Genomic DNA, 10,505 nt, shown 5'->3' with positions numbered 1-10,505 from the left:
AGCTTATTCAGCAATTGGCAAGAAAAATGGTGGAACAAGTTTTGACTAATAGGCAAACTGAGACCCATCTCTACTGATGTCTATAGTAGACCTACACAATGATTTCCCTATTGCTTAGGAGTACAAAGGACTTTTTGTTTAAAGAAATCTCTGTTTAGATGGTTTTCTTTGATTTTGGCACACCTTTAAAAGAGAAAATAAATACACAAAACTGGTTGGTACCATACTAAGGTCTGAAGTTGTTGTTGATTTGTGAGTGATCTGTTTATACCTAAACAGATCATAGAATGAAAGGATGATAGGTTGAAAGGTCAGATTAAGAATAAAGTTGGGAATATATACTGGATTCCAATTATGAAGGACCATATTGCCTAGGATGAGAATCTGGGATATTTCATCTTATAATGAGAACCATTAAGAGAGTTTGAGAGGAGAGGAAGCAAGATGGAGGAGGAGTAGGAAACTGAAATATCATTAGGTCTCAGGAGTTCAGCTAGATAGTTATCAAACCATTCTGAACACCTACAAACTCAACAGGAGATAGAAGAGAAGAAGAGAAGCAAATCAAGGAACAGAAAATTGGCCACTTTCAGGAAGGTACGAAGTGCAGAGAAGTGAATCTGAAGTGACAAGAAGATAAACCTCAGGGGGAGGGGCCAGGTCTGGCAAGCAGTGGAGCAGTGGAGCAGAAAAACAGAACTTTAGAAGTCTGCTCCACTGAGGGACATTGCTCCAGAGGCTAAGCGGGGGCAGAGCCCTCATGGAGACAGTGTAGTCTCTGGACCTGCAGGGTCACAGAAAGACTGGGGGTGTCTGAGTGTGTCAGAGCAGCCAGATATTGGAGCAGGGAAGCCAGATATGGAGATGGAGACGAGGGTGGGTTCTCTCAGGTAGGAGTTACCTTAAACCATGATCCAAGGTATAGTTGGCCACTGCTCTTTGAGCAGGGACCCTACAAGTGGCAGATCTGGAGAGACCCCCTGCTTTCTCCTCCTGGAGGAGCAGCCCAGGAGCCTGTGGCAAGAATCTGCTGGGTTTGGAGACTCCAGATGGGGCTGTGTGCCAGAGATAGAAACACTTGGTCACAGGGGAGTATGGAGTACAGCCAGAGACCAGGGAGACAAGAGGGACTGACTGCTATTCTCTGAGGGCTCACTGAGGAGTGGGGTCCTGAGCTCTCTGCTCCTCCAAGCCAGAGATTGGGGGCACCATCTTCATTCTCCTCCTCCAAAGATCTACAGAAAGCATTCAGAGAACAAAAGCTACTAAGACCAAACCCGAGCAGATTGCTTAGCTTGGTCAGTGGAAAGGGCGTGCAATTCTGCCTCAGGCAAAGACATCTGAGAATCACTGCAAGAGGACCCTCCCCCAGAAGATCAGCAAGAACATCCACCCAAAACCAATATCACCAATCAATGAGAACTGCAGAACTCCAGAGCTAGGGGAAAACAAAACACAAAATTCATGGTTTTTTTCCCCATGATCCTTTAGATTTGCAAAGTTAATTTTTTTTAATTTTATCTTTTTCTTATTCTATTTTTTTAACTTTTCCTCTTTCTTCTTTTAATGTTTTTGAATTATTTTTATCTTAAAGTAACTTTTTAAAAAAACTTTTAAAATTTTCATTGTTATACTCATATTTTATCCCTTCATTGGATTTAACCTTATTTTTTGTATACATATAGGTTTCTATTCTTTAAACTTTGGGGATATAATTACTTCTAATAGATTAAAATACACCCTAAATCTAGCTCCAGCCTGATCACATTCTTTCCTCTTTTTCTTTTCATTTTCTTTTTTTTTAAAGATTTTATTTATTTATTTGTCAGAGAGAGAGAGGGAGAGAGAGCAAGCACAGGCAGACAGAATGGCAGGCAGAGGCAGAGGGAGAAGCAGGCTCCCCGATGAGCAAGGAGCCCGATGTGGGACTCGATCCCAGAACGCTGGGATCATGACCTGAGCCAAAGGCATCTGCTTAACCAAATGAGCCACCCAGGCGTCCCTTCTTTTCATTTTCTAACCAACTTATCTTATCAATTCCTTTCTTAGAATCATTTTTAAATTTTCATCTTTAAGTCATATTCTATCCCTTCATTGTGTCTACATATACATATATATGTGTATATATATATATACATATATATGTGTGTGTGTGTGTATATAAAGTTTTTCTTTCTTTAAAATTTTGGGAGGTAGTTTCTTCTAAGAGACCAGATTACCAAAATTTCTTTAAAATTTTGGGAGGTAGTTGCTTCTAAGAGCCACCAAAATCAAGTGGGTGGCTCTGTTCTATTCACCAGTCTCTCTCTCTCTGTGTGTGTGTGTATATATATATACATATGTATATACACATATATATATATATATATATACACATATGTATATATATTTTTACCCCTTTTCTCCTCCCCCTGCTTTCAAGTCTTTTCTGATTTTGTTAGCGTATATTTTTTGGAGGTCTTTGCCAAACTTTTAGTATTTTATGCTCTCATTCATATATTCTTATCTGGATAAAATGACAAGGTGTAAAAACTCACAACAACAACAACAAAAAGAACAAGAGGCTGTACTGATGGATAAGGACCTAATTGATATGGAAATTGGTAATACGTCAGAACTAGAGTTCAGAATGATGATTATCAAGGTGCTCGCTGGGCTTGAAAAAGACATGGAAGATATTAGAGAATCCAATTCTGGGAAAAATAAAATTCCTTTCTAGAGAAATAAAAGAACTAAAATATAACCAAGTTGAAATGAAAAAAAAAAAAAAGCCATTAATGAGGTGCAATAAAAATGGAGACTCTTAATGCTAGGATAAATGATGCAGAAGAGAGAATTAGTGATATAGAAGACCAAATTATAGAGAATAAAGAGGTGAGCAAAAGAGATAAACAACTACTGGACCATGGGGGGAAAAACTCAATAGATAAGTGATACCATAAGATGAAACAATATTAGACTAATTGGCATCCCAGAAGAAAAAGAAAGAGAGAGAGGGAAAAAAGGTATATTGAAGCAAATTATAATACAGAATTTCCCTAATATGGCAAAGGGAACAAGCATCAAAATCCAGGAGGCACAGAGAATCCCCCTCGAAATCAATAAAAATAGATCCATACCCCATCATCTAACTGTAAAACTTATAAGTCTTGGTAATAAAGAGAAAATCCTGAAAGCAGCTCAGGACAAGAGGTCTGTGACATACAATGGTAGAAATATTAGATTGACGGCATACTTATCCACAGAGATCTGGAAGGCCAGAAAGGACTGGCATGATATATTCAGAGCACTAAATGAGAAAAATATGCAGCCAAGAATACTATATCCAGCTAGGCCATCATTGAAAATAGAAGCAGAGATAAAAAAGCTTCCAGGACAAACAAAAACTAAAAGAATTTGCAAACACCAAACCAACCCTACAGGAAATATTGAAAGGGGTCCTCTAAGCAAAGAGAGAGCCTAAAAGTAGTAGACCAGAAAGGAACAGAGACAATAACACTAACAGTCACCTTATAGGCAATACAATGGCACTAAATTTATATCTTTCAATAGTTACCCTGAATGGAAATGGGCTAAGCATCCCAATCAAAAGACACAGGGTATCAGAATGGATTAAAAATAAATCAATATGCTATCTAAAAGAAACTCATTTTCGACCCAAAGACACCTTCTTATTTAAAGTGAGGGGATGGAAAACAATTTATCATGCTAATGGACATCCAAAGAAAGCTGGGGTGGCAATCCTTATATCAGATAAATTAGATTTTAAGCAAAAGACTGTAATAAGAGATGTGGAAGTAGACTATATAATCCTTAAAGGTTCTGTCCAACAAGAGGATCTAATAATTTTAAATATCTATGCCCCTAACCTGGGAGCAGCCAATTATATAAACCAACAAATAACAAAATCAAAGAAACACATTAACAGTAATACACTAATAGTAAGGGACTTTAACATCACCCTCACTGAAATGGACAGATGATCTAAGCAAAAGATTAATAAGGAAATAAAGGCCTTAAAGAACACGCTGGAACAGGGGCGCCTGGGTGGCTCAGTGGGTTAAGCCGCTGCCTTCGGCTCAGGTCATGATCTCAGGATCCTGGGATCAAGCCCCGCATCGGGCTCTCTGCTCAGCAAGGAGCCTGCTTCCTCCTCTCTCTCTGCCTGCCTCTCTGCCTGCTTGTGATCTCTGTCTGTCAAATAAATAAATAAAATCTTAAAAAAAAAAAAAAAAGAACACACTGGAACAGATGGACATCACAAATATATTCAGAATATTCCATGCCAAAACAACAGAATATATCGCACTTTTGCTGTTTTTGTTTAGTTTGTGAACAAAGACTTAGACAAAGTGCAAAAAATAAATCCTCTTTTGCAACCCAGAACTCATGGCTCAGTATGAGTTTTGATACAGATAAGAAGGAACAAGATCCGGGGCGCCTGGGTGGCTCAGTGGGTTAAAGCCTCTGCCTTCAGCTCAGGTCATGATCTCAGGGTTCTGGGATCAAGCCCCACATCGGGCTCTCTGATCAGGGAACCTGCTTTCCCCTCCCTCTCTGCCTCCTTGTGATCTGTCAAATAAATAAAATAAAAAATCTTCAAGAAGGAAAAAAAACAAACAAACAGAATATACATTCTTCTCTACTGCAAATTGAACATTCAATAGAATAGATCACATCCTGGGTCACAAATCAGGTCTAAACCGGTACCAAAAGATTGGGATCATTCCCTGCATATTTTCAGACCACAATTCTCTGAAGCTAGAACTCAATCACAAGAGGAAAGCTAGAAAGAACGCAAATACATGGAGGGTAAAGAGCATCCTACTAAAGAATGAATGGGTCAACCAGGAAAGTAAAGAAGAACTGAAAAAATTCATAGAAACAAATGAAAATGAAAACACAACTGTTCAAAATCTATGGGAGAGAGCAAGATGGTCCTGAGAGGAAAATAAATAGCAATATAAACCTTATTCAGGAATTAAGAAGGGTCTCAAGTACACAACCTAACCCTACACCTAAAGGAGATGGAGAGAACAGCAAAAAAAAAAAAAAAAAAAAAAAAAAAAAAAAGCCTACACCCAGAAGGAGAAGAGAAATCATAAAGATCAAAGCGGAAGTCAATGAAATAGAACCAAAAGAACAGTAGAACAAATCAACAAAACTAGGAGCTTGTTCTTTGAAAGAATTAAGAAGATTGATAAACCCCTGGCCAGACTATTCAAAAAGAAAAGAGAAAGGACCCAAATAAATAAATTCATGAATGAAAGAGGAAAGATCACAACCAACACCAAAGAAATAGAAATAACTTTCAGAGCCTATTATGAGCAACAATATGCCAGCAAATCTGACAATCTGGAAGAAATGGATGCATTCCTAGAGACATATAAACTACCAAAACTGAACCAGGAAGAAATAGAAAACCTGAGCAGACCCATAACCAGTAAGGAGATTGAAGCAGTCATCAAAAATCTCCCAACAAACAAGAGCTCAGGGACAGACAGCTTCCCAGGGGAATTCTACCAAACATTTTAAGAAAAATTAATGCCTACTCTCCTAAAAATGTTCCAAAAATAGTATTGGAAGGAAAACTTCCAAACTCATTTTATGAGGCCAGCATTACTTTGATCCCAAAACCAGACAAAGACTCCATAAGAAAAGGAGAAATACAGACCAATACCCTTGATGAACTCGGATACAAAAATTCTCACCAAAATACTAGCCAATAGGATCCAACAGTACATTAAAAGAATTATTCACCATGACCAAGTGGGATTTATTTCTGGGCTATAGGTTGGCTCATCATCCATAAATCAATCAATATGATACAATACATTGATGAAAGAAAGAAGAAGAACCATATGATACTCTCAAATAGATGCTAAAAATGTTTGGACAAAGTACAGCATCCTTTCCTGATCGAACTCTTCACAGTGTAGGCATACACTGTACATACCTCAACAACATCAAAGCCATCTATGAAATACCCACAGCCAATATCATTCTCAATGGGGAAAAACTGAAAGCCTTCCCCCAAGGTCAGGAACATGGCAGCGATGTCCACTAGCACCACTGTTATTCAACATAGTACTAGAAGTCCTAGCCTTGGCAATCAGACAACAAAAAGAAAAAAAGACATCTGAATCAGCAAAGAAATAGTCAAACTCTCACTCTTTGCAGATGATATGATACTTTATGTGGAAAACCCAAAAGACTCTACTCCAAAACTGCTAAAACTCATACATGAATTCATTAAAGTGTCAGCTATAAAATCAATGCACAGAAGACAGTTGCATTTCTACACACCAACAGCAAGACAGAAGAAAGAGGAATTAAGGAGTGATCCCATTTACAAGTGCACCCAAAACTATAAGATACCTAGGAATAAACCTAACCAAAGAGGCAAAGAATCTATACTCAGAAAACTATAAAGTGCTCATGAAAGAAATTGAAGAAGACACAAAGAAATGGAAAAACGTTCCATGCCAATGGATTGGAAGAAGAAATATTGTGAAAATGTCTATGCTACCTAAAGCATCTACACATTTAATGCAATCCCTATCAAAATACCATCACTTTTTTTAAAGAAATGGAACAAATAATCCTAAAATTCCTATGGAAACAGAAACGATCCCAAATAGCCAGAAGAATGTTGAAAAAGAAAACCAATGTTGGTGGCATCACAATTCTGGTTCAAGCTCTGTTACAAAGCTGTCGTCATCAAGACAGTAAGGTAGTGGCACAAAAACAGACACATACATCAATGGAACAGAATAGAGAGCCCAGAAATGGACCCTCAACTCTATGGTCAACTAATCTTCAACAAAGCAGGAAAAAATGCCCAATGGAAAAAAAACAGTCTCTTCAACAAATGGTGTTGGGAAAATTGGACATCCACATGCAGAAGAACCAAACTGGACCATTTCCTTATACCACACACAAAAATAGACTCAAAATGGATGAGAGACCTCAATGTGAGACAGGAATCCATCAATATCCTTGAGGAGAACACAGGCAGCAACCTCTTCGACCTCAGCCACAGCAACTTCTTCCTAGGAACATCACCAAAGGCAAGGGAAGTGAGGGCAAAACTGAACTAATGGGATTTCATCAAGATCAAAAGCTTTGGCACAGCAAAGGAAACAGTCAACAAAACCAAAAGACAACTGACAGAATGGGAGAAGATATTTGCAAATCACATGTCAGATAAAAGGCTAGTATCCAAAATCTATAAAGAACTTATCAAACTCGACACTCAAAGAACAAATAATCCAATCAAGAAATGGACAGAGGACATGAACAGACATTTCTGCAAAGAGGACATCCAGATGGCCAATAGACACATGAAAAAGTGCTCCAGATCACTCAGCATCAGGGAAATACAAATCAAAACCACAGTGAGGTTCCAACTCACACCAGTCAGAATGGCTAAAAATAACAAGTCAGGAAACAACAGATGCTGGCAAGGATGTGGAGAAAGCGTCACACTACTGGGTATTTACCCTAAAGATACAAATTTTAGTGATCCAAAGGGCACGTGCACCCGAATGTTTATAGCAGCAATGTCCACAATAGCCAAACTATGGAAAGAACTTAGATGTCCATCAAGAGATGAATGGATAAAGAAGTAGTATATATATATATATATATACATACAATGGAATACTATGCAGCCATCAAAACAAATGAAATCTTGCCATTTGCAGTGACATGGATGGAACTAGAGGGTATTATGCTGAGCAAAATTTCAATTAGAGAAAGGCAATTATCATAGGATCTCCCTGCTATGAAGAATTTGAGAGGCAAGGCAGTGGGTTGTGGCGGGTAGGGAAGGAAAAAATGAAACATGATGGGATCAGGAGGGAGACAACCCATAAGAGACTCTTAATCTCACAAAACAAACTGAGGGTTGCTGGGGGTTGTGGGGGGTAGGAATAGGGTGGTTGGGTTATGGACATTGGGGAGGGTATGTGCTTTGGTGAGTGCTGTGAAATGTGTAAGCCTGATGATTCAGAGACCTGGGGCAAATAATACATTTTATGTTAATAAAAATAAAAGAAGAGAGAGAGAGTTTGAGAAATGGAGTTAGCTAATTAAACTTTGGATTTAATGACAAAACTTAGACATCAGAGAAAGAAATTGGAGGGATCAAAGAATAGAAGCAAAGATATCATTTATGAGGTTACCTCCATAGATTGATTAGGTGTAGGGTAAAAAATGTCTGAAATATAGCAATGGGAATGAATGTAAACATATTAGGCAAGTTAAGAAGACACTCCTGAGTTTATCCAATGGGCTTGGAAGCAAGCACAGTGATTTTTTTTAGAGGCAAAGACACCAAGTTTTATAATCAAATAATTAATTTTGAAGTTTGGACATTTAACTAAAAAATATAGAGAATATACTAACAAGGATTATGAAAGTTCTGTGGTAATTTGAAAAGCAGTGGCCCTTAGTGTAGCCCCTATTGTAGTCTTAGTATTTTCTTATTAATGGTAAATATAAACAAACAAAACCCAACCTACCAAACCAAAATGCCAGCTGGCCCTATCTTTTTCACTTTTACATTTATATCCCTACTAGAATAGTGCTGAGTTTCATACATTTTCAAGAACTTAGCTCCCTAAAAGTGTCCCTCACTTATTACTTGGATTCCCCAAAGACATGCATCCAGGTGACTCATAAATAGTGTCATAGTTACTTACAGTCACCAAGTTATGACTAGAATATTCTTTGCTGGCTCTAGAATTCATTTATTGGCTTTCAATGGCTTCCAAATCATTTGAAGGCAAATCACTTTCAAATCAACAGTTGCCATTGCTCATGGGTCTTATGAAGTAAACACTAGGGGCTATATCAAAAATCTTTTTTCCTGGGGTGCCTGGGTGGCTCAGTGGGTTAAAGCATCTGCCTTCAGCTCAGGTCATGATCCCAGGATCCTGGGATGGAGCCCCGCATCGGGTTCTCTGCTCAGCAGGGAGCCTGCTTCCCTTCCTCTCTCTCTGCCTGCCTCTCTGCCTACTTGTGATCTCTGTCAAATAAATAAATACAACCTTAAAAAAAAAAAAAAAAAGAATCTTGTTTCCTTATGTTTCCAGCACAGCAGCTTTCACAGTGCCAGCTAGAATGGGAAAATGAGAAGAATACTTGACTCTTCCTCAGATCTATACCACACTTTCTTACAGGGATCATGAAAGAAATCTGCTTTGGCCTAAATTCTCAATAATTCAGAAAAAAAATATCTTTTTCAACCTCTGACTCATACCCTTCTCAATATACAAGTTCAAATCTCATATGACAAGGGTAAGGAAAGAGGTAAAAATATATTCTCAATATCTCTACTTCCCTTCTCAAAACCCTGTCTCTAAACAAAAATATTCTCTAATTGTCAAATGCAAATAGAAATTTGAGTTGCCATTTGTGGTGTGGAGTGAGGAGAGAGATAATGTTGCAGGTTTGAGAAGGAAAATTTTATCACATCTAAAATCCTTTATCTGGAATCCTTGACACTAGATGTGTTTCAGAATTCAAATGTTTTTTATTTTAAAAAGACAGCATCCTATACAATATAACACCACATTAATATGGTGGCAAAATGTATGACTATTCATACAAAATTTTTTTAAAAAGTCTTTGTATTACTTTCTATCAGGTACAGTCGAGACATTTTGACACCAAATGATTCACCAAGTTTTTTTTTTTAATTTTGGAATACTTGGATTTTAGAATTGTAGATAAAAGTCTGTAGACCTATACCATAGCCTGATAGCCTGTTCATGAACCAGAATAACTTTGCCTACCATTGTTATATGCTGCTGTTAAGTTTTTCTTTAGTTTGCATGGTAGAGGAAAATGATCCTCAATTAAATGTCCTGGGTCTTCTCTTTTTTCATAGACAATTACTACAATGTCATTATTCCTCAAGTCTTTGGAAATTTAATAGTATCCTAAAAATGAGAATACCAGAATTTATCTCACCATCCTTCCCTTAGCTTTAATGCACATTTACACTTAAATTAATTTTCTTCTCATGTTAAGAAAGTAAAACCTACCTTGAAAATTTCATTTGAATATTCTTATATAGCTTTTAAATTTTTATATAGCAGCTGGAAGATAATTTTTTATTGAATCCATGCAGTATATAATAGAGATGTATGGCATTTTAGAGGATTTAATAAAATGGGTCAAGGCACAATGTCTAAAACCATGGTCATAAAAGAATGGACAGAGTGAAGGCCTCATATCTCATATATAGAGAAAGACTGGATTCTAGTTTGTCTGTCTTTGCTGGGGCCTGACTTCCTTTTTGTTAGCTCAATCCAAATACCACATTTTTGTGAATATGCATCACATTCATTTTGGATTATTTAATTTAACTTCCTTTCCAGATGAACTAGCTTTATTAAATGCTTGCCATGGATGGGCAAACAGAGTTTATGCAGGCTATAAATATCTATGATTAGTTTGCTATAGTATATTGCAATCTAAGGTGTAGCAATTATGTA

At 37.4% G+C, this 10,505-nt stretch overlaps 1 non-coding gene across 1 annotated transcript; it reads left to right on the top strand.

The window, feature by feature from the left end:
• Window positions 1-4,304: 4,304 nt before the first annotated feature.
• On the top strand, window positions 4,305-4,430 carry LOC125101468 (small nucleolar RNA SNORA40). The gene has a single exon (XR_007127866.1). It is a non-coding gene; the product is annotated as a small nucleolar RNA SNORA40 (small nucleolar RNA).
• The last annotated feature ends 6,075 nt before the right edge of the window (window positions 4,431-10,505 follow it).

The sequence above is a fragment of the Lutra lutra genome, chromosome 5 (assembly GCF_902655055.1).
Source record: "Lutra lutra chromosome 5, mLutLut1.2, whole genome shotgun sequence".
Taxonomy (NCBI): domain Eukaryota; kingdom Metazoa; phylum Chordata; class Mammalia; order Carnivora; family Mustelidae; genus Lutra; species Lutra lutra.
This window is presented reverse-complemented; position numbering and strand designations above follow the sequence as displayed.